This window comes from Leuciscus leuciscus (assembly GCF_965113295.1).
Source record: "Leuciscus leuciscus genome assembly, chromosome: 2".
Lineage (NCBI taxonomy): Eukaryota > Metazoa > Chordata > Actinopteri > Cypriniformes > Leuciscidae > Leuciscus > Leuciscus leuciscus.
This window is the reverse complement of record NC_138726.1, coordinates 59,284,378-59,308,414: the sequence shown is the minus strand read 5'-3', so window position 1 is coordinate 59,308,414 and position 24,037 is coordinate 59,284,378. Positions and strand designations below refer to the sequence as shown.

General features: G+C 40.9%; 1 long non-coding RNA gene across 1 annotated transcript in view; it reads left to right on the top strand.

The window, feature by feature from the left end:
• The window catches only part of LOC309492563, a 276,178-nt gene that overhangs the window by 73,648 nt on the left and 178,493 nt on the right, over window positions 1–24,037 (top strand). The window lies entirely within an intron of this gene.

The following is a 24,037-nucleotide window of genomic DNA, read 5'->3' as shown; positions in this document are numbered from 1 at the left end:
CAGAAATGTTGAGTTGGCAATAAGTAGGGGAGAGTGGGGACAGTTGCAACATGGCTGTAAGACTAGAAAAACTGGAAGAGAGGTCAACTCTCTGAGAAAACTAAGGAAATTAACATCTGAACTCTCTTGCTATTTTACCATGGCTGTAAGACTAAGTAGGGGAGAGTGGGGACAGTCAGTGGGGACAGTTGCAATATGTCTGTGAGACTGTCCCCACTCTCTCCTACTTAGTCTTACAGCCATGTTGCAACTGTCCCCACTCACCCCTACTTCAGAGTCCTGCACGGGTCCGATTTTGTAAGCCCGTACCCGCAGTGCTTCAAACCGCATCCGACCCGTTATCCGTCAACAGCACTAATTAAAATCCGCACCCGACCCGACCCGCTTAAAATAGAACCGACACCCGACCCGCACCCGAAATAAAATCAGTTTAGCCAATCACATTATAGTCACAATTACAAAAATGTTTATTGCCAGGTCATACAGAAGTTATAACGACAATTAACACAAGGACAACTTCAGCCAAAGCTGTCAAAAGGCCGGTACATGAAGAACATGGCTAAGGTTACCACAAAACTGAGTAGCCTAACAGACGCGGCTACAACACTATATCTGCCACGCAATTTCGTCTAGCCTACATCTGACAATTTTGGGTTCAAACACGCCCTGCACACCACACATACTGAACAGTGTTAAATTTGAAAAATACTGTTCGATAGAACTGCTTGGTTTGTTACCACAGTTATCTGCGCGCTTCCTCAGGGATGAAGTTCCACATTTGCGGCTATCCAACACGAAAATGCATGCAGCAAAGCCTTTCACAATATTGTTTTCTTCAGATAACTCCAAATTTCTCCCACACACTGGACTTGACTTTTGATGACGTATTGTCGACAACTTTATAATCTCCACTAGCTATTCTTTTCTTCAACTCCTCAGCATCCATCTCGATGACTGCAAGCAGATCGCGCGCGCGGTTATGAGGAATTTTTAAAAGTGAAAGTAGCCTAGGTAACGTTATAGATCCTGGGAGAGCGTGGCGCGTGGGCACAAATAAACTGATGTGGATTTAAAATTATTTTATCAACTTGAAATACAGGAATATTTTTGTAGATGTGTTCCTAAAAATATGCATATATTTTTACGTACTTATTTATTGTCTAATATTTAATGATACAAACGATGTCTATAAAGCCATGCAGCCAGTTAGATCAAACGTGTGTGATACTTTTTTAATGAACTTTTGAACATTGAGAACATTGCAAATTTCAGTGGTAGAGACCATGTAATTGTTCAGTTCAGTTCACTTTATTAGCCATTTGCAGTGTAAAACCACATTGGAAAAGATGTGCAAGAAGCTCAAGGTACAATGTCAAACACATAAGAGGACATAACATAAAACAGACAAGCAGGTGCCACATAAAAACTCAATAGTAAAATGCTGTACAATAAAAACCACACATAAATTTAAAGTGCCTGATTTAAAGTGCTTTGTTTAAAATGATTACAGCTTGGGGAAAGAAACTGTTTAAATGGCGATCAGTAGAACATTTAACAGAGCGATACCTTCTCCCTGAGGGAAGCATCTCAAAGAAGGCCCCTGCAGGATGGCCTGAGGCATCATTAACAAGTTTTAAAGCTCGATTCAAGAGTATAGCTTTATATGTAACCTCCAGGAGCGGCAAAGTGCAGCCAATGATCCTCCTGGCAGAGCGAACCACTTTGTTCAAAGCCTTCTTCTCTTTCAGGATGAGATTACCAAACCACAAAGTAATACAACTAGTTAGGACACTCTCAATTACACAATAGTAAAAATTCTGAAGAATCTTAGTATTTTGAGTAAACTCTCGAAGCCTACGTAAAAAGAAGAGGCGCTGTCTCGCTTTCTTAGCAATGCTGAGTGAATCCATTTGAATTAGGGGAGCGCGGGGCACAACCTAACGCGGGGCTAGTTGTAACACGCTTGTTTCAAATTCTTCCGCACATGCTTGGATGACGAAACTTTGTGTATTTACTAGTTGCCATATCAACACTATATAGAGAAAAAAATTGCACCAAAATATTTTTTTTTTTTTTGGAAGATATCCATAGACATTTATTAAACCATAGCAAAAGTACATTTCTTACTTAAGTTAATTTTTCATCTCTATTTTTTGTGTTTATTTAAAATAAGACAAATCTGATATAATTTTAATCTCCAAGATGTTATTTAACAGTTGAGATAGTTCTTTAAAGCTTCGCTAACTAGCAGAAGACACTAGCAGGGTTCAAATCCCAGTTGTGCAGGCGGAGGCATGTTGTAACACAGCGTTACAATGTGCCCCTATTAGAAATATGCTATTATATTCTATACTTTTATAAATTTTATTGGGAAAACGTGAGAAAAAGGTGAATAAAGACTGAGAGTCAATGTTCAGAAATGACTAATTATTTATTTGTTTTGAACTATGTTGTATAGCTGTGTTTTCATGTGTTCGTAGTCAAAACTCAAAAATTTGTTTATATTTAATTATTAAAAATTGCCATTATTTTATATGAAAACGTTTTTTAATTGTATTTTATTTAGAAAATATTTTAGTTTGTTTGTATATTTTTTTTATTAGATCAGATAACATTTTAAGCTGTCATGTGTTATGTTACAATGTGCCCCACACATGTTACAATGTACCCCACCTATGGGGCATGTTGTCACTTTTCACTTCCATTCTTTTGGGGTATATCAAGAAAAAAGTATATACTGTATTAATAAAACAAAAACACATAATTGTACTAGACATGTGGGAAATTAATGTGGGAAAAAATAAATACTCTGAACCATAAGTAGATTTACACAAACTGAGAAAGTCAAAAAGCGTTAGGTTGTGCCCCGCTCTCCCCTACTCCATTTGAGATTTGCACTCATCCTGATTTGTGTCACCCTTCTCTCTGTAGGTTTTGAAGAGTCTGACAGCACATCTGAATTTGAATTTGAATTTAATTTATTTAAAAGGGACCATGTGTAATTGAAAACATAAATGTAGACATTTGATGCATTACACCAGAGTTAGCCTTAGGCTAATTTGCATCTGCAGTCCCCAGGTACAAGTAAATACAGCACAGATTAAAATATCAACATTATTCAAAAATATGTGACATATCAAACATAAAGCGTCAAACATTGTTCAAGAGCATATAACATGTACTTCACACATGAAGTGCCCCTCACTAGCACGCACACACACACACACACACACACACACACATACACACACACACACACACACACACACACACACACACACACACACACACACACACACACACACACACACACACACACACACACACACACACACACACACACACAATATGATCACAACATACAGTATTATGCCCACACACACAACCCCTTCTCAACCCTTACGCCCTTCTCACCCTATAAGGAGGTAAATGTGACTGAAGGAAAAGTAATGTTGCCCACTAACAAGTTAGTGGATGCATTGTTGTGAAAGTTTTAAATGTTTTTTTTATATTAACTTTAAAGGCACCAAACAAGTCACAAGTTTTTATATTGTCTGGAATTGTGTTCCATTGTATCACAGATTTGACAGAGAAAGCTGCCTGCCCAAATGCTGAATAGTGAAAGGGTACAGTGCAGCTATGTACAGAAGCTATTCTAGTGGTCCTTACAGAGCCACGGTAACAGACAAACTTACTCAAACAGGTGGGGGCCAGACCTTTAAGGATTTTATAAACTGTGCATAGATTTGAGAATATTCTAAAATTTTCAAAAGTGAGTAAATTGTACTTATGTATTATCTCACAGTGGTGGTGCCTAAGTGGCTTTTTGTCAAAGATTTTCAGGGCCTGTTTGTACAGGGATTCTAAGGGCCTAATTGTTGTTTGACTAGCCTGCCCCCAACAGGTGATACAGTATGCAATATGTGAGAAAATAAGAGCATGTAGGAATATCTTAGCAGCCTCTGTTGATAGAGAGGATCTAATCTGTCTAAAATTGGCCAAACTGTATTTAATGATTTTTGTCATTTTCTTTATGTGTTTTTTGAAGGTCAGGTTTGAATCAAGCAACACTCCAAGATATTTAAATTCAGTAACAGTCTCAATCTGTTCACCTTTAAAGCAGATGTTTACATCTAAAATGTTCAACCTAGTTTTGGAGAAGAACATGCCTTTCGTCTTACCTACAGTATGTTCAAGGTAAGGAAGGATTGATCTAGCCACTCGGCCACTCCAACCAAGGCATTGGTTAATTTAGTTGCAGCTTGTTGAGCTGATGTTGCATGGGTGTACAAGACTGTATCGTCAGCATAGAGTTGTATCTCTATGTCGTGACGGTGCTGAGGTAGATCGTTGATGTACAGACTAAAGAGTAGAGGGCCTAACACAGATCCTTGAGGTACACCCGTTGTGCACCTCAAGAAGCTGGAGCACATGCCTTTGATTTTTACACACTGCCTTCTATTGGATAGGTAAGACGAAATCCATGCAAGTGTATTGGATGAAAGGTTGAAGCTAATGAGTTTAGACATAAGGACATTGTGATTAACTGTGTCAAAGGCTTTGCTTAAGTCCAAAAACACAGCTCCAACAACTCCTCCTTTGTCAAGAACAGATCTAATTTGCTCTGTTAGGTGTAGAACTGCTGTTTCTGTAGAGTGAAGTTTTCTGAATCCAAACTGGACTGGATTTAAACCAGGGTTGCAGCTGTTAATGTGATCTGTAAGTTGGTTTATGATCACTTTTTCAGCAACCTTGGAGATTACTGATAATAAACTTATGGGTCTGTAGTTGCTGACTACATGGTGGTCGCCAGATTTGAAGATAGGAGTTACAATCGCTTGTTTCCAGTCTGTAGGAAAGAAACTATGAGTAATTGAGAGATTTACTAGATGGGCAATAGGAGGGGTTAGAGTAGCTGAGTGTTTTTTAATAAACATTGTGTCCTGATGAGAAGCATCTTTGCTTTTTGAGTTTCTTTGGGAGCAAATCACTTTATTTATTTCCTCTTCAGTGACTGTGACTAAGTCAAAACCCTCTCCTACAATACCGAAGCTAATACATTGTTCCCTAGGTTTAAAATGGTTTCCTAATTCCTGAACAGAATCAATAAAAAAAGAATTAAAAGCGAAGGCAATTTTTGTGTCATCATCTATTATCTTGTTTTGAACTGTGAGCCGAATATCCTCGGTACGATGGTGAGCTCTCCCTATTAAACTGTTGATACCTTTCCATATTTGGCTGCTGTTACCGTTTGCATCTTTCAAAAGTTTAAGAAAAAATTGTGACTTGGCTAATCTCAGTTCATGAACCACTTTGTTCCTCAAGCCTTTATAAACCAAAATGTCTACATCTCTTTTGGTCTTGATGGACTTTTTTAAAGCAGCGTCTCTACTCTTCATCAATTTCCATACATTTTCACTGAACCAAGGCAAGTTGACCTTGTTTCTGTTTTATCTCTTAATTTTAACAGTGAGTTTATCTCTGACAACATTGATCTTTGATGTAAACAACTGACAGTTGTGCTCCAGATTTTCAGAAGATAAAATATCTCCCCAATCCAAGCTATGTATCTCAGTATCAAATGTGTCCTGCTTACATTTAGGTATACAGAAAACATTTTTGTGGCGGAATGATGTATTATTCTTAAATCTATTTTTGGTTAATTTCCTTGCCACCAAAGTTAAGTTGTGGTCAGATAAACCAGTGATAAGATTGTAACTTTTTGTTATCCTTTCAGGTTTATTGCAAAAGAAAAGATCAAGTTGTGTACTTGAACGTTTTGTGATTCTGGTTGGGCCTTTTATCAGCTGTTCTAAATGGAATTTATCTGTAATTACTTTTAACTTTCTCCTCTTTGACTTTAATTCCCAGTTAAGATTAAAATCCCCCATGAGAATAATTTCTTTGTTGTGGTCACATTCTTTAAGAATGTCAGTAAGTTCTGTATAACATATGTCATTGGCAGTTGGGGGTCTATAAAGGCCTATAATGGTGAATGACATTTGCTGAGACAAGACGACTTTTAGTGCAACATACTCAAGGGAGATAGCTGGCTTGAAAAACATACGTTCGCAATTGATAGAGTCTTTTACATACATAAGTACCCCGCCCCCTTTTCCCACAGTCCTGTCTCGCCTAAAACATTGGAAACCATTCATTGTAAATACATTGATGGGAGTAGAATGTTGAAGCCATGTCTCTGATTGAGACTGTATTAAGAGACAGTACAAATGCATTGCCTTTAGAGTGACTCTGACATCAGTGATGACAACATGGATCTTCCTCCTGTAATGAGATGTGAGTCAGTAAATTACATTATGAATTTTACATTATGAATTTTTGAGCCATTTTTGAGTTTTGCTCAGGCAGATCTTTTGATCTTGGCATGATAGAACCACACTTCAGTCCTCAGTGAACTGAGGTTATGTAATGTTGTGAACTCAAAACAGATGTGTAAGCGGTTTTGAAAATGTTTATTTTTGCAATTCCTGCAGCCTCCAACATTTCTGAGATAAAAATATCTAATATGAGTGTATAAAGTTTGATTAAATTACCTTTATAGTTCATTTAAGTTAACTTGTACTGAAATACTTTGGGGTTTTATTAACAATAAACTATTTTATCTAACCATTTCCATTTCTCTTGACAAAACGTCATTTAATAATAATAATAATAATAATAATAATAATATATTTAATTTTTAGGTGCCTTTCAAGGCACTCAAGGACACTGTACAACATTAAAGTAAATCTGTACTTTTTCCTTTAAATAATCCTATATATTATACATAATGATATTTTCTTTTCTCTTTTTTCAGCTGAAAAGACCAAATGGGACTTTCGGACTCAGTCAGCCCATTATTGTTTGAGGAGAAGTAAACGGAGGAGACGGAGCGTTACAAAGGCAAATATTTGCAATGGTATGTATGTGTTGGTTTTAACCCTAAATCAAACATTTTATCAAGCATTTGTTGTTTCTTAAACCTTTTCTTACAAAACCCATAGCAGTACGAACATAGTCTCAGAGTCTTAATAATTCACAAGATTTAACGAGATTTTAAGATGTAAAATTCATAAGATACTCGTACATATTTGTATACTCTTACATAATCCTGCAGAATATCCTGCAATATTTGTAAATCAGTTGCACCCCTTCTTGGAAAGTAGTCGGATGTCCCACACACTGTCAGAAAGTTTATATTAATTGCATTGTATTCTTTAAAATTATTACAAATTGGACCCTGTCTGTTCATGTTCCAATGATACATGATGTCTCTCCACACCTCATAACCTTCCTCTGTATGCAAGAGTCTCTTATATACCGACCCCTACTAGGGATGAATCAAACATACCAATTCCCAACACATAACAAAGAGCCACACATAAATACAAATAGTGAGCACAATAAACACGCATGATGCTTATAACAAAACCCCTTAGCCCATAGACTCTTGTTAAAAACAAAGCTTTGCTACAAGCCAGTCCATAACACTGGTTTTAGTTTGTAAACGCACAGAGCGAACAAGCCCCTTTTTGTCAGGTAATGTTTCCAAAACTCTTCCGAGTGGCCAGGAGCCTCGAGGTGCCGTTGGATCCATAATGGCCACAATATCTCCAGGCTTGAGGCTATTCTTAGGCCCAATCCCAATTCTATTTTATACCCCTTCGCCTACCCCTTACCCTTGCCCCTTGAAACAGAGTGGCAAGGCGTAGGGGTGAAAATATTCCCCTAAGAAATGGGACACCACTACTACACCGTTACACGTCATTATACGTCGTTGCTAGCGCCTACGTCACAGGAGATGCGCCAATGTTTATCACAAACTTCCAAGATGCCGTCGTCAGCTGTAGTCTTGCATGAGTTACAGCTATTTTTTGGCATTTTTCTTCTGAAGTTCGCAGAAAACAACGGAGATGACGATATCTTCGCCCCCTAATGCTGCTTTCACACCAAACGCGAATAGAGCGTCTGGCGCGAGTGATTTCAATGTTAAGACGCGTTTACGCGCATCTGGAGGTCTTGCGGCGCGAATGAGGCGTTTAGCGCGGCGCACGTGAATTCGCTTCATTCACGCATCCACTTCGCTTCAAACTTTTGCTTTTTACACGCGTCATATTGTTAACGAACTTTAGCGATTTTTTTGCAACCGTTTCTTTGAAGAACATGACCGTAAATATGAACACAAGATTGAATGTGACATAAAGAAAATGATTATTGGCAGTCATGTTGCCTCTGTAGCCGGTGTATGCAGGTACATTTCTCATACCCCTTCGTTTGAAGTGTGGTCCCGAAAAATCTTCGTTTCAAGGGCTATCTGGCCCTTCCCCCTACCCCTACCCCTCCAACCAAAAGAGAATCGAGACAACCCTACCCCTTCATGGGAACGCGCAAAACGGAGGGGTAGGGGCAAGGGGTGAATTGGGATTGAGCCTTAGTTTTAGTCCATTTCTGCCTCTCCTGCAGCAAAGGTAGGTATTCTCTCACCCATCTCTTCCAAAAGAGATCTGAAATGTATTGGACCTGTCGCCACCTTCTTTTTATGCACAAATCATGTACATCAAACAATCCAGGAGATAATGTTGGTTTTCCTTTCAGCAACATGATATGATTAGGGGTCAGAGCTTCAAGATCCATTGGATCATCAGACAATTTGGTGATTGGTCGATCATTCAAGATGGCCTCAGCTTCACACAAGACTGTATGTAAACCATCGTCATCAAGCATCTGCTGTTGGAGAACTGCAGTGAAGATTTTCCTCAACATGCTGATGACCCGCTCCCAAACCCCACCATAATGGGACCCAGCAGGAGGATTGAAACTCCACTTAATGCCCTTCTGCCATAAAACTCCATTAATGTTAGCCTGATTCAATGATGAAAGTGCCTCCCTAACTTCTTTCTGCCAAGCAGGTGAAGATGACACCATAACACTTCGCTGTGCCTCTTCCTTTCTTCACCACTATTGGTCCAAAATAGTCAACACCCGTATTGGTAAATGGCAGATGGTCTGGCAGAATCCTCTCCTTGGACAGGTCAGCCATCTTCTGCCCCATCATCCGGCCATTATATCTTTTACAGAAACAACATTCTGCTATGATCTTTCTCACAGCTGAGGTGGCACCTGTGATCCAATTCCTCCTTCTTAATGTAGACAACATGTGGTTACGCCTAGTGCTGGGCGGTGTACCGGTTCATACCGAATACCGGTGTTTATTTTTGTTATGACATGAATTTTTAAAATACCGCAGTACCGGTGTATGTCGCTTTAATAACGATCGATAACGCAGCGCGACACTGTTTGAGAGGGTCCTTTTTCACTGTTGCACTGTGGCAATATCAACACAGCCTTTTGGAAAATCTATTTGTGGTTGGCATTGACATCGTTGAATAAACATGAGCACTGCACGTTTCAAAATCAAAACGCGGCGCGGGTGTTTTTATATGAATGTATCTGAAGTGAACTGACGGTCTTTAGAAAAGTTTCTTTGTTATTACGATTGAATCTTTCTTTATCTTTCCTGATAAAGCAGCGTTTATGAGCGTTGCTGCTTTGTGTACAGCCGTTACCGGGGAAACCGCTATTTCTGCCGCTCCTAAAGCGCCTCCTGCTGGCACCTCTTTGTAAACAGTCTTGCAAACCTATATAAATACTAGTGTGGATTTTTTTCTACAATATTCACTCATGACAGTAAAATAGGGCATTCTAAGTCAATCTAGTGCAGTATTTCCTCTCTCACTCAGTGAAAAATGTGTTTTACACCCAGTCATGAAAAAAAAAAAAAAAAAACGTCATATACCGTGAAACCGGTGTAATTTAGAAAAATACCGTGATGTGGATTTTTGGTCATACCGCCCAGCACTGGTTACGCCCACTATGGCCAAGCTGTTGATGTAAATCCTTCAGTATGAGGGTAGCCACATGCTGATCTTTAGTGAGGAGTAGTGGATATTTTGTGTTTTCTGGCAAAGAGCCTTGTGTCAGCCGCCCTCCGACTCTCAAAAGCCCATCATCCAACCATGGGTCCAGCTTATAGATGGTACTCTGTTTGCTAACTCCTTTCCAGAAGACAAAGCAGCGATCTCCTCAGGGAATATTTGCTGTTGGCAGTAGCAGATTATAGCCAGCTCAGCTTCCATAAGATCTTCTGCTGACAAGGTTTGTCCTCCTGTTGCACCTTAAACTATTCGACTCTCTTGCACCAAGGCACTCTGATTGTTGGCATCAGCAATTTCTGACTCCATCCTCTTGCGAGTTCTTCTCAACAATAGCAACCAGGCAACTGCTACTCAAAGTTTCCTCCAATCTGAAAAGTAAGCCATCAGCCAATCTTCAGTGAACCTTGAGTATTTACCACATTTACAACGGCTTCTTTCTTGACCTCGAGGTCGTCAACCCCTACTGCAGTGTGCACAAGATGTTTGGGGCCAATCCTCTTCTGGTTTGCACAGAAATTTGGGGCTTTCTATCCATCTGTTTTTCTTAATAAAATCTCCAGCCCTCCTTCCTCTGGATGCATCATCATCTGGATTCTCCTTTGAGCCATCATATCACCACTGTGATGTATTTGTGCCTTTCCTGATAATGGAGACTCTGTTTGCAACAAAAGTATGAAAACGCTTGTCCTCATTCATGACATACTTGAGCACAGATGTGCTGTCTGTCCAAAAGACAGATTCTTGCAACTGGAGCCTCAGCTCTTTCTTTAACATCAGGTCAACACGAACAGCAAGCACAGCAGCAGTTAACTCCAAACGGGGAACAGTGATGACCTTTAACCCTCTGGGGTCTAAGGTGTTTTTGGGGTCCTTGAGATGTTTTGACATGCCCTGACATTTGTGCTTTTTTCAGTTGCTTATAAACATATTAATGGCAAAGGTGTAATTACACTCTATTTAGCACAAACAGGGCTACCATAACATGTGAGCAACAGTTACGTACATGTTTGTATTTTTGAGAGAATAATGTTTATGCATGGTTATTGAAAAAACTAAAATTTCAAGTTTCTGAAATAAGGCCACAAAACACATACTAAATATGTGTCCACAAGACTTTTGACTAATGGATGTTCTCGCATAGATTTTTTGCTTCAAAATGATCTGAAAACCATCCCACCTAATCATTCAGATAAAACAATACATTGATTTAAACTTTGTAAGACACTTTTTGTTTGGAAAGGCAATATGCGAGTGGGCGTGAATGATCATGAATAATGATGTGATTCACACATGAGAAGACAAATAATTTAAAGAGAATGCTTATATTGACCTTTTAAGATTTTGTTTACATCTACCTTGTAAATATAGCTTTTGCTATTTTATTGAAAAGGTTACAATTACAGCAACAATTAAAATTAACAATTTTTAAAGTGTTTAAATTACCGATTCTGATTTGTGAAAGGTTCCACAGTTCAGTTTGGGTCAGTTAACCCTTCCCTGAGGGTTTAAATTACTGATTCTGATTTGTGAAAGGTAGTAAACAGTTAATTTATAATTTAGGGACCGCCTTCCTCGACTCGCCAGTCTCCACTACAGGTCTCTTCGGCCCCTCCGTTAAGGGAATCGCGGAACATTTCACCGAAGCCCAGAAGGCATCCAGTGCTATGAAGCATTTCCTTCCTAAGCGCTCCAGTTCTGCTTCACGGCGCCCCAAGAGCACGCCGCAGCCAGAGAAACCAGTGCCTCAGGTCTACCAGCCCCGCTCAGCGGCTGAGACCGCCCAACGCTTCAAGCCAGTGAAACGGTACCCGCTCCCCAAGCGCCAGGGCCCTCGGCCAAAGCTCACGCTGGATCACAAGCCTAAGAAGCCATCCTAGCCGGTGGAAACACAGGGCAATGTCCCACTGCGGCCGGATCACCCCCGAAGATCGCTTGAGTGCCTCTCACAGCCCCCTCTTCAGTTCAGGCGGCTGGAGTTGTGTTAAATGTTGTGTTGTAGTTGTGTAACATGGGTCCGTCATTTGTCACGCACCCCTGCACCCAAACGCTGTTTTAACAGTGACCCACACAGAGCACGAATCGAGCAAATTTAAATAAACCTCTGTTAGGTCGGGCCCCCGAGTCTGGGCGCTCCGCCTTCAGATGTGATCCAGCCTCTGGCTTGGCAAGCCATGCCCGAAGTGTCAGATTGGGTGATGGATATCATAAAGCAGGGTTACTCGCTTCAGTTTGCCCGCAGACCTCCGCGCTTTCGCGCTATAATTTACACCTCGGTAAGGAGCACTGTAGCTCATGTCCTCCGCTCCGAAGTGTCGAGTCTGCTGGCAAAAGGGGCTATCGAGATAGTTCCCGCGTCACAAAGCGAGTCAGGGTTCTACAGCCGTTATTTTCTCGTTCCGAAGAAAGACGGCGGCCTGAGACCCATTTTAAACACCTGAACAGGGCCCTCATGGTACGGCCATTCAGGATGCTCACGACCAGACATATCCTGGCGCAGATTCGCCCAGGAGACTGGTTCTTCTCAGTAGATCTGAAAGATGCTTACTTTCACATCCAAGTGAACCCCCGTCACAGGCCATTCTTGAGATTCGCCTTCGAGGGGCAAACATATCAATACACAGTCCTACCATTCGGACTGTCTCTAGTGCCTCGTACATTCACGAAGTGCATGGATGCAGCTCTCTCCCCCCTGAGACAGCGGGGAATGCGTATCCTGAACTACCTCGACGACTGGCTCATACTGACTCAGTCGGAGGCGGAGTCCCATACTCACAAAGCCTGGCTCCTCGGCCATCTAGACCGCCTTGGGCTCAGGGTAAACTTTTCCAAGAGTATGCTGTCCCCCAGCCAATGAATCACGTTCATGGGAACAGTTCTCGACTTCATATGAGAGCATGGCCCACGCCGGACCGAGCTCTATCAATCCAGCGGCTCGCCGTGTCATTCAAAGTGGGCTCCCTCATGCCCCTCAGAGCGTTTCAAAGGGTTCTAGGCCTTATGGCCTCTGCATCGTCAGTACTCCGACTAGGCCTACTGCGCATGCGGCTAAAGCCTCAAGTGGCCTCGGCTAAAGCCTCAGCTGTGGCTAAGGCCTCAGTTCCAGCCCATGCGTGGTGCTCGGGCCTCTTATGCATCAGGGTAAACCTGTGCTGTACCAAACCCCTGGAAAGACACCATCTGGCACCAGCACGGTGTGAGCATGGGTTTGGTTTCAGAGAGGAGGGTTATCTCAACAGACGCTTCCGACCTCGGTTGGGGAGCCCTGTACGAGGGCAGGCCTGCCTCCGGACTCTGGTCGAGCTCGGAGAAACGCCTACACATCAACTGCCTCGAACTGAGAGCAGTTTTTCTAGCCCTAAAAACCTTCCTCCCACATCTGTCGGGACACCACGTCTTGGTCCGAACGGACAACATGGCGGTGGTGTCCTGCATAAATCGCCAGGGCGGTCTCGGGTCTCACAACCTGTTCACCATGGTCAATCAGCTCCTATTTTGGGCTCACGCCAACCTGCGCTCACTCAGGGCAGCTCACGTGCCAGGCACGATGAACCTAGGGGCGGACATGCTATCTCGGGGCAACGTTCCCCCAGAGGAATGGTCTCTCCACCCCCAGACGGTTCTCTTGTTGTGGGAAGTCTTCGGCGAGGCAGAGGTCGACCTCTTCGCCTCAAAAGACAACTCTCACTGCCTAATCTTCTTTTCGAAGAGCAGGGATGCGTTGGCCCACGAATGGCCCAGTCTCCCCCTTTATGCGTTCCCCCCAGTCTCGATGCTCCCTCAGATCATCAAATGGATCAGGAACACCAAGTGCGCAGTCCTCCTTGTAGCCCCCCTCTGGCGAACCCAGATATGGTTCCCAGAGCTGATGCAGCAGTCCACGACAGCTCCGTGGCCGATCCCGCTGAGGAGCGATCTCCTCACGCAGGCGAACAGGACAATCTGGCACCCCTGTCCCGACTTGTGGGCCCTCCATGCATGGCCCCTCAACGGGTACCCCAGGACCCTGTTTAGCTCGGAACCTCGACCCACATAGCTGTGAAATACCGATGGTACTTACATTTCTCCAAGAGCTGTTGGACGTGGGGCGTTCCCCCTCCACGCTCAAAGTGTATGTGGCAGCCATAGCGGCTTTCCACTTACCGGTGGCTGCCTCCTCTCTGGGTAAAAGCGACCTGATTGTTCGCTTCCTAAAAGGAGCCAGAAGGCTTAACCCTCTGAGGTCGACAAACGCGCCCACGCGTTTTGCTGGATTTTTTTCAGTTCAGTTCAAAAGAAATTAATTTTGCTCTGTTGACTTTGATATTACAAGCAAGTTTCATACATCAATCGATTCTGTTAAATGTGTATTATTTTTGTGTATACTCACAATAAAAACAAAGTGTTGTGCTTTTTGCCAAATAAAGAAAAATAAACGTGATGCGAGTTCTGCCTTCTCTCTGTCAGTGAAGACCATTCTGAAACGCGTCCGAAAATGAACAATAACTCAACGAATACTGAGTCAAACAGGCATACAGTCACACAGGCATGAAGCTTGAATTCTCTTCTTTAAAATGAGGTAATTTATATAAAAAAAAAATATTCTCATCTTGTGAAATCTGTGTTAAAAGAGAGCGATTCCAGTCGAGCTCATTAGAGGTCATTCAAAGGTAATGTGACTCCGCCCACGGAGAGCGCGCGCTATTCAAACGCAAATTACTGAGGCAAACCTGTGAACGCCCCCCATATCAGCTCGAGAAAACACAAGTTTAATCATATCATTGTAGCCTACGTGTTTACACCATCTGGCAGCGCTGTGAGGAATAATAATAACGGAAAATCTACCTCAGAGTGCGGGTATTGCAGGAGAGAGGATCCGAATATGTAGTAAGTTTTTTTTCCTTCTCAAGTTAATCGTGTTTCTGTGAATGAATGAACGGCAGCCGCAGAGATGCGCGCTGTTTATCACAGCTCGCAAAAAGACAGTTTAAATTTAAATTGCGTCTCTGTGTGAATGAATGATGATGTTTTAGCAAACTGTATTGCTATACTGAGATGAGTAAACTGAAAATTAACATTTATATGCCCTAATATTTCATAAAAACAACGTTACAGTCAGGCGTTTCTGTTTGTGAATGAATGTTTCGGTTTTAGCAAACTGTATTGCTATACTGAGTAAAAATCGACTGAAATGTTGAAATAAAATGTATTTGTATAAGCAACGTATTAAACTGCAAATTAACATTTATATTTCTTATAATAAAAACGAAAGACCTATGTTACAGACATATGAAAGACAACATTTCGTTGATTAGTTTTGGATAGATTATACATTTTTACTGTAAAATATCTGCCAACTCAAATAAGCCAATATTTGTTTGCCAATATTTGCTCATGTTAAATATAGTATGTTTTGTCAAAAATAAAGTAATCAAATAATCAATCAAATCCTTAACTTTGAAATATGTATGATAAAATGTATACTTTAGTTTTTACAAAGAAAGATTACACTTGAATTGAAACCTCTCATTAAGAAACCACAATTAGATCATAATAATCTAGCAAATTATAGACCCATTTCAAATCTTCCATTTATGTCTAAAATATTAGAAAAAGTGGTGTCCGCTCAACTGGGCTCTTTCTTGCAACAAAATGATATCTATGAAAAGTTTCAGTCTGGATTCAGACCGCATCATAGCACTGAAACTGCGCTCGTTAAAATCACAAATGATTTACTTTTAGCTTCTGACCAAGGCTGTATCTCAATACTAGTTTTACTTGATCTTAGTGCTGCGTTCGATACTATAGATCACACAATACTCTTAGATCGACTACAAAATTATACTGGTGTTCAAGGACAAGCACTAAGCTGGTTCAAATCATACCTATCTGACCGCTACCATTTTGTCTATTTAAATGGAGAAAAATCGATCATAACTCCAGTAAACTATGGAGTGCCGCAGGGATCTGTATTAGGCCCTCTGTTATTTTCAATATATATGATGCCACTTGGAAATATTATAAGGAAACATGGAATTAGTTTCCATTGTTATGCTGATGACACTCAAATATATATTTCATCACGGCCGGATGAAAACGCTACATTTTCCAAATTGACAGAGTGTGTTAAAGATATAAAAGATTGGATGACGCGTAATTTTCTTTTATTAAATCCAGACAAGACAGAGGTAATACTTATCGGTTCAAAAAACCGCCCACAAAACCTCGCACAATACAACTTTAACATCATAGGATGTCCTGTTACTTTATCCTCTACAGTAAAAGACCTGGGTGTTATACTCGATTGCAACCTCTCTTTTGAAAATCATATTTCTTATGTTACAAAAACAGCCTTTTTCCACCTTAGAAACATTGCTAAGCTACGTAATATGCTATCAGTTTCTGATGCAGAAAAGTTAGTTCATGCATTCATGACCTCGAGACTGGATTACTGTAATGCTTTATTAGCTGGTTGTCCTGCATCCTCAATAAACAAGCTACAGTTAGTCCAAAATGCCGCCGCTAGAGTTCTTACGAGATCAAGAAAATATGATCATATAACACCGATTTTATCATCACTGCATTGGTTACCTATAAAGTTCCGTATTAATTACAAGGTATTGCTACTGACTTATAAAGCCCTAAACGGCTTAGCTCCAGTCTATTTAACGGATCTTCTATCGCCCTATAATCCATCGCGCTCTTTGAGATCACTAAATTCAAGGCTTTTGGTCATACCTAGGATATCCAGAATCACCAAAGGAGGGAGAGCATTTTCACATTTGGCTCCAAAACTCTGGAATAGTCTTCCTGATACTGTTCGTTGCTCAGACTCGCTCTCCCAGTTTAAAACTAGATTAAAGTCGCATCTCTTCAGCCAGGCATTCATATAATCCTACAGTTCAAACTACAATCCGGCCTCTATCCAATGCCAGAGGAGAACTGGCCCCCGACTGAGCCTGGGTTCTCCCAAGGTTTTTTTTCTCCATTAAGGCACCTGATGGAGTTTTAGGACACCATTAGGTTACTTGATGGAGTTTTTCGGTTCCTTGCCACTGTTGCCTTTGGCTTGCTCAGTTGGGGATATTTTGGGGATATCTAATTTAATTTTATCAATCAATAAATTCCTCTTGAAACAAACTTTGTTGTATTATTTTAATTTAATACTGTGAAGCTGCTTTGATGCAATCTGTATTGTGAAAAGCGCTATACAAATAAACTTGACTTGACTTGACTTGACTTGAATTGTTGTTGTAATTGTAACCTTTTTAATAAAAAAATATATTTCCAAGGTAGATGTAAACAAACTATTAAAAGGTAATAAGGTAATAAGCCTTTTCTTTAAATAATTTTTATTGTGTTTTATTAGTGACAAATTTGGGGAGAGGATAAATATTCCAAAACTGAAAATACAGTATGAGAATTAACTGCACAATTACTAGACATGTTTTCCTTGGATATTATAGGCCAAATTGCAAGCACACTATGTGGAAAAATAAAAAATAATTGAGATGCTTCCAACTGTTGCTCTTGCATTCTTGTGGCTCAGTGACTCACCTGAATGAAAGGGTCATTAAGTATGCAGGCCCCATTGTCTCCTAAGGTGTGAACCACTAAATATGCATGATCGTTGCCGCCCACTCCGCATATTGCCTTTCCAAACAGAAAGTGCTTTGCAAAATTCAAATCAATGTATTGTGTTATGTGAATGATAAGGGCAGGATGATTTTCACATCATTTTGAAGAAAAAACACTAGGCAATGACATCTATTAGACAAAAGTCTTATTGGCACATATTTAGTATGTGTTTTATGGCCTTATTTCAGAAACTTTAGTTTTTAGTTTTTTCAATAACCACGCATAAACATTATTCTCTCAAAAATGCAGACATGTACATTCTTGTTGCTCACATATTATGGTAGCCCTGTTTGTGCTAAATAGTGTGTAATTTTTTTTTGCCATTAATATGTTTATAAGCAACTGAAAAAAGCACAAATGTCAGGGCATGTCAGAACATCTCAAGGACCCCAAAAACCCCTCAGACCTCAGAGGGTTAACCCGCCTCGGTCACCTTCGGTGCCGGCTTGGGACCTATCCTTGGTTCTGCGGGGTCTTAAGGGACATCCCTTCGAGCCACTCGAGTCGGCTGATCTAAAGCCCCTCTCTCTTAAAACCACTCTGCTGTTAGCACTAGCGTCAGTCAAAAGAGTTGGATATGTACCAAAGGTGCTCTCAACCCCGTTCAGAACCCAGGTTATTTCCCTATCGGCTCTTCCCACATCGGAAGACGATAGTGACGCTTACATGCTCTGTCCCGTTAGGGCCTTGAGAATATATCTGGAGCATTCTGCCTCTTTCAGACAGTCAGAACAGCTCCTGGTCTGTTTCAGGAGCCGCACCAAAGGGCTGCCGGTCACGAAACTCAGACTATCTAGATGGATAGTAGATGCCATCTCTCTGGCCTATACTTCTATGGGTCTTCCGTGCCCCATAGGTGTAAGAGCCCACTCCACAAGAGGTATGGCTTCCTCTTGGGCATGGTCCAGTGGAGTCCCCGTTGAAGACATTTTTGCAGCGGCCGGCTGGTCTGCTCCGTCCACATTTGCAAGATTCTATAACTTAGAGGTTCCTGCCTTACAGGCACGAGTCCTCTCCATCTAGGACCCTGGCTCTTCCGACCCAGACCTATATATGACCTGGGCTCCCCCGTGGTGCCCCTCTGCACTTAACTATATGCAGTATATATCATTCTAGGGCCCGATATTCTGATCTATGATGATTCAGACTACTCTGTTATAAGTCCCGGGGCTCCCCGGACACCTTCAGAGTAGTCACCGGCGAATAGCATGGCGTTTTAAAATGGGTTCCCATAGCGTGTGCAATGCAGTACGAGAGAACCGTTCTCGTAAGGAACGTACTTGGTTACTTACGTAATCTCGGTTCCCTTAGAGATAAGGGAACGAGTACTGCGTTGCCAGCCGTGCTATTTCGCTCATATCAGGTGCTTCGCTTCAGTCGATTTAACCTGTCCTATGGCGAATTTTCTCTACTTTATACCCTTCAGCCACACCCATTTTGGCACGCTCGAGGCTAGCAAGGCGGCAAGCGCTCTGATTGGATCGCTGATTTGCTGATTCGCCATAGGTTCGTGCAGTTGCCGCAGCACAGCGAGCACAACATAGCTGGTTGAAGCGTGCTGATTGCTGTGCAGCTGCACTGCGTTTTAAAATAAAGGCTTCAATATTCTCGAGAAAAGGAGTTTGCCCATAGCGTTTGCAACGCAGTACTCGTTCCCTTGTCTCTAAGGGAACCAAGGTTACGTTAGTAACCAAGTACGTTACTTAGTGTGCTAATAAATACTTTATTAACACGCATTTCAGGGTTAATTCAGGTAGTTATAAAGCATTTAGTAGTGGTCAGTTAACTATTTTTGTGAGCTCATCTAAAGTGAGGATTATTTATGCCTTGTAAAGCATTTAAAATGGAGATTTAAAGGCTCACTTAAATATCTCTATGTGCTGTATCACTGTCATACTTTCGATGAGCTCACAAAAATAGTTAACTGACCACTGCTAAATGCTTTATAACTACCTGAATTAACCATAAATCACAGTAGAAATACATGTAAAGCATTTATTTACACACAAAGTAACTATTACTATATGTCTGAATAATAAGATGTATGAAAGTACATTTAAATAGTTTGTTAATCATTTACTTACACTTTATAAGTGATCTTATGATTCACTGACAACTCCTAAATAACCGGTTTGTAAATAATGCAATACTCCATTTAGACATGATAAATTTATCATTAATAAAGTATGGAAATACAATTATTAAACACATTATAGATATGCTTATAAATCAAAAATAAAACATTTATAGCTGTATATATAAACTGCTTATTAATGTCTGTTAATGCTTTATAAATGATAAATTAACTGTTTACTACCTTTCACAAATCAGAATGGTTAATTTAAATCCTCTGAATTGAGGATCCAAACTGAACTGTGGAACCTTTTGTAAATCGTAATGGTTACTTTAAACACTCAGGGAAGGGTTAACTGACCCAAACGGCACTGTGAAACCTTTCACAAATCAGAATGGTGAAGTTAAACAGTCAGGGAAGGGTTAACTGACAGAAAACTCCACTGTTGAACCTTTCACAAATCAGAATGGTTAGGATAAACACTCAGGGAAGGGTTAACTGACCCAAACTGAACTGTGCAACCTTTCACAAATCAGAATGGTTAATTTAAACACTCAGGAACGGGTTAACTGACCACAATTGAACTGTGAAACCTTTCACAAATCAGAATGGTTCATTTAAACAATCAGGAACGGGTTAACTGACCCAAACTGCACCGTGAAACCTTTCACAAATCAGAATGGTGAAGTTAAACAGTCAGGGAAGGGTTAACTGACACAAAACTGCACTGTTGAACCTTTCACAAATCAGAATGGTTAGGATAAACACTCAGGGAAGGTTTAATTGACCCAAACTGAACTGTGAAAGTTTTCACAAATCAAGCTCAATATAAAACAAGTGTTTTTGTAATCCAGCGGTCTGTGTGTTTATTATAAATTGATGTTAACCGTGAAGAACGGCTATTCCTGTCTAGCAGACTTACCAAACGGTTTAGAGAGCTTTATAGTGAAAAAAATTTACAAACAAGCCAGTGGCGATTCTAGGGGGTGGCCTGGGGTGGCCGGTGCCACCCCTGAAAGCTCATTGGCCACCCCTGCGGCCACCCCAGATCTGATAGGTAGGTCAAGTTCGTCAACACAAGAAACGAGAAATGTTGTCAATCAGTGATGACAGCTGATCAACTGATTTAGGGCCAGTTTCACATTTTTAACTAACACAGGAACGGTCGTACTGAGACTGTGAGAGCTGATTTCTGCTCAGCGGACGTTTGGCCATGCAGATCAGATGACCCATGAGATAAGAGCACGCGCGCTGCACGGTGCACCTGCTGCTGCTGGTCCGTGAAACAAGAGGACGTCACACAGTTGCAACAATACAACAACGATAAAAACGCTGGAATCAGTCGATTGAGAGGTATGGTCGGGACCCAACGCAACAGAGTGCGGCACGGGAATATAGATCTGATGGCCGAGTGCGGGCGCGGGCGGTAATGCACTCGTGTGTCGATTCGCGGGAGTCGGGACTCCCGCAAAATAGAATGATCTATAAATTGAACAAATAAAAACAAATAAATTGTCATTCATCTGTTGCACAAAAGCAACAAGAACAACTAAAACAAAATAGAAACTATTTACAGGCCAGAGTCTCTATTTATAACATGTTTGCAGCGTTGAACAATGTAACCAATCACAGACATATGTGTTGATTTCTTGAACGCAATGGCCAATCAGATGCATTTAAGATAGAATCCCCTCACCGCTCAAAATGGACTTTTTGTTCAGTGCTGAATTCTGCATACTGGCAAATCATCTATTATATCAAACAAAGTGTAGATAATATGAAAGATTAATTATGCTGCCAGTTTCATTGATAATAACAGAGATTTGTGAGATGGCGATGAACTGAGATGTCAGCTTTTTAGGAATTATTAAGTGAGAAATCCGTCCCGCGCAGGTCTCTAATGTAGACTTTAAAAACAAACCACTAACATTATATTTACATTAACAGTAGCCTAGGCTGCAATCTAGTGTATGTAAACCTTTTTGCAGATAAACACAAATGCATTTTCGGACAAGTTAATGGCCAAGTTAATTGAGTAAATAATATCCCCCACTATGGCAATTAATAACAGACTATAGTAAACACATTTCCTAAATAGGCCTGTGACTATATCTTACATTTTATGAAATAGTACCATTATTTAAAAATAAAGTTTGCACTTTGTTACTATTATTAAAATCCTCTATTTCCTCTAATCTAGATCCAACTCCTCCCACCTTACATATAAGAGTTTAAAGGTTTACATAACATTACTTTATAGTATATATGGCCACCCCACTCTAGTTTTGTGTCCCATCTTGGCCACCCCAGTAAAAATGTCCTGGATACGCCACTGAAACAAGCAGGTCAAGATGAAACTGGTTTCAGTCTTCTAAATGACCAACTTTTGGAGCTATACGCAATTTAAAAATAAAAGTCAGTATAAAAAAATACATGTATTTCGGACCGGAGGACCGCGTCACACAAATTCACAAATCATGAATAACGAAATGAGATATTATGTGCATGTCTACGACACCACACGGCGGGACCATAGCCAAAAGAATACTGAATATCAAACCACAAAACTATCTTTAGGGAGCTGTAGTACCTCCCAACAGTGCGCATCTCTGCCATTCATTCATTCACACACAGACACGCGATTCTAATTCTTTTTGTCTTTTTGCGGTTTACAGACACTATTCCATATTGCGATTAGAACAAAGCACTTAAGAACTTACTATTCCTTCCTTTGCTCCTCAAAATGAAACTACCAGCACTTCTGAGGTAAATTTTCCAGGATTATTATTAGGATAGTATTATTCCTCACAGCGTCGCGAGACAGCGTAAACAAGTACATTAATCTGATTAAACTTGATGTGTTTTATCGAGCTGATGTGGGCGTTCACAGGGTTGCATGTATTGCCTCAGATCATTTGCGTTGGAATAGCGCGCGCTCTCTGTGGGCGTGTTCATATTAGCAGATAATGAGTTGTAATGAGCTGTAATGAGAATGGCTGACATCTCTCTCTTTTCATACAGATTACATAAACAGAGAATATTTGTTTTAGTTTTGAATTAGATAATTCACGAAAAATGTCGTAGGGCACAGTCTCATCCCATCCAAAATTCCTCCGACATAACTCCTGTAGCGTGATCTTAGCAGATAGTACAACTGGTGCCAAAAACCCAAGTGGATCGTATACGGAGTTGGAAACCGACAACATCCCACATCTTGTGCAGGACTTCTCCTGGACCTCCATTTTGAACTTAAATTAGTCAGTTTCCGCATACCACAGCAATCCAAGTGCTCTCTCAACAAGCAGGCTGTCCCTGTCCAGATCCAGCACCTTCCACTCTTTTGCTCGGTGCTCCTCGGGAATGGTTTGCAGGACAGTGCGCTTGTTGCTACTCCATTTGGTCAGATTGAAACCTCCTCGCTGACAAAGAATGGAAAGATCTTTAACTAAACAAACTGTTTCATCTTCAGATGCCACACTCTTAAGGCAATAATCTACATATACGTTTTCTTTGAGAGTTTGAACAACCTCTTCTCGGAACTCAGATTGATGATCATCTGCTGTTTTTCTCAAAGCAAAGGCAGCACAACTCGGAGAGGAGAAAGCCCCAAAGAGATGGACATTCATGCGAAACACTGCCACTTCTTTTGTAAAATCTCCGTTCTGCCACCACAAAAAAACGGATGAATTCCTGGTCCTCTTCTGCCACCCGAACCTGATGAAACATTGATTGTATGTCACCCATGACCGCTACAGACTCCTGCCTAAACCTCAAGAGGACTCCAATCAATGTGCTTGTGAAATAGGGACCTTGTAAAAGGACTTGATTCAAAGATGTCCCATTGAATGCCACACCACAATCAAAAATCACCCGCAAGTTCCTCTTCTTGGGATTACTTGCACCATGGTGAGGAATGTACCACACCTTGCCGCTCTCACCTTTAAGCTGATGAGTGGGCACTTGCTCTGCATATCCATTTTTGATCATTTCATTTACAAATGATACATACTCCTGATAAAACTGATCATCTCTCTGGAATCTCCTCTTCAATCCAAGTATCTGCTGTTTTGCCACAGAGAAATTGTTAGGAAGATACACATTTTGTTGTTTAAATGGCAACTTCAAGGTATAATGATTGTCCTGAAGCTTGGCAGAACCCTCTGCAATCTCCAAAAACCTAATATCCTCTCTTGACAATCCTTGCTCTTCTGCAGCTATTTCAGTGAAGTAATGGTTGTTTTGTTTAAACAACATCTCCAATCTACACACAGAATTCCTGTTAACCACTGCAGAACAGTCTTCAGCCTCAAAGCTGCCTGCATGCAAAGGACCATTGATGACCCAACCTAATGCCATTCTCATAGCATAATGGCCATCTCCATGGTTGTTTATGACTTCCCAAGGCTCCAACATC